Here is a 1,972-nt window from a genome sequence, read left to right as displayed (position 1 = left end):
CCATAGCTTTTTTGTTCCTGGCCTCGAACTCACAAAGATTCGCCTGCCTCTGCCTCCCGAGTGCTGGGATTAAAGGCGTGTGCCACCACCGCCCGGCCTGAGAAATCCCGTTTCTAAAAACAACAACAAAAAAAATGTTAATACTTTGAAATACTTAATGAATTTCCATATCCTTATTCAGGTGCTAATTCTATCTTCCCTCTATTGTTCCAATTTTAGCATATGTGCTGCTGATGTGGTCTTGAAACTTTCATTTTTAACATGGAGAATGCCATGAATTATCAAGAACAATGGACTTGTAGACTCTATATCCCTGGGTCACTAATCTTTATATACACATGAATACTTGTCTTCTCTCTGATTCTAATATCACAAGGCCACCACTGTATCACTTCAGAATTCTTGCCACATTTTGAAGAATTCTCCTCTATTGCCACTCCTACCTATTTCCAGTTCACTATTTAAACTGGTTTCCAATAGTCTTTCAAATGAAATATATTTTTTCTCTATCCTACGTTCCCTTTTCCATCTGAGTTTACTAATTTTTCATTTTGTTTTCCTTGTCCATTAAAAACCTTGAGTACTTAGATAAGTAGATGTCTAGGAGATACAATCCATTGCCACTCCCCCTTCAGTCTCCCTGACAGTCTTATTTATTGAACATTGTAGACTTCTGTGCAACTATAATTTTATTAAATTATAATTACTAATTATTAGAAAACATGGTAATATTACATGTGTTACATATAAAATATAGACTATATAGAATAAAGTATATATGATGCACATGTACATATTTATATATGTATATGCACATATGTCCTGATTTTACATAGCAACTCCTGGGTTTAATGCAGAAAACTCATGAGTTTTGAGTCCCTCAAATTACTTTTTTTCTGGGATAATTAAATTCTCATAGACTATTCATGTAAAAGAGGATAAAAAAGAGCAGTGTGAACTCTGTATGCCTTATATTCCACTGATAAATTTTGTGAGACTTTTCTGTCTTTAGTTACAGATGGGGCAATGTAGAAAGAAATAGAAAGCGGAGGTGAAAATGAGTGATATTAGCAGGAATGGGATTATATACACAAAAGCTATTAAGTCTAATTTCCTATGAATGTTTCCTGAATTTAATTGTAGTCATTGTAATAGTAAAAGTGAAAGGACAGTGCTACCAATTTTTGCAGCAAATAATGAGCAACAATAAAAACAGCTTCAGGAAAGTGCAGATAACATGAATTCTACAGATGCTTTTCATAGGCATTGTCCTAGAAAAAATGGTTCATAAGCTAAGAAAAAAAATAAATCATTGTCATAAATGGTATTCGTATTAAGAAATTGTCTTTTTTCACCTCAAGAAAAAGAGTACAGAATTGCTACTAAATAAGTCCTTTTCTTGATCTGCTTCAAGGATAATTAGTGTATTAGAATCTCCTTGTAATATTCATCATGAGTACAAGTAGAAGATAATTATAAAAAAACATGACTATGATACCTTCGAATTTCACAGCTGAGACTCGGGTCACAGTTCTGGGATTACTGCTGCTGTGCCAGTTCAGGCTCTTGATCCTATTATGAAAATAAAATCTTATAACAATGGCAAGAATCACAGGTGAGAGTGAAGTTTTAAGTTGTTCTCAATGCGTAGACTCAACAGGAATCTTTGCATAGGTCAGAACTCACTATTGCAGTGCTTTCCAGTGGAATGGAGGAGAAGATTGGGCTGCTAGTATTTTTAGCATAGGTCCCACCATAGTCTCAATAGTATTGTTGCTTACTACACTTCTGTTTCCTTTACACATCATTTGGTTAACGTAGGTGGAGGCACTAGCTTGTGTGAAATATATTTTTAGAACATAATTAATAGTTAGAAATAGCATGTGTTGTATGGTAAAAATCACAAATTATATTTTGCAGTAAGATGAAAATGTGGGATTTTTTTTTTCTAGTTTTTTCCTCAGACATCAGA

The sequence above is a fragment of the Chionomys nivalis genome, chromosome 2 (assembly GCF_950005125.1).
Source record: "Chionomys nivalis chromosome 2, mChiNiv1.1, whole genome shotgun sequence".
NCBI classification, from domain to species: Eukaryota; Metazoa; Chordata; class Mammalia; order Rodentia; family Cricetidae; genus Chionomys; species Chionomys nivalis.
The sequence above is the reverse complement of the archived record's forward strand: the minus strand, read 5'-3'. Positions refer to the sequence as shown.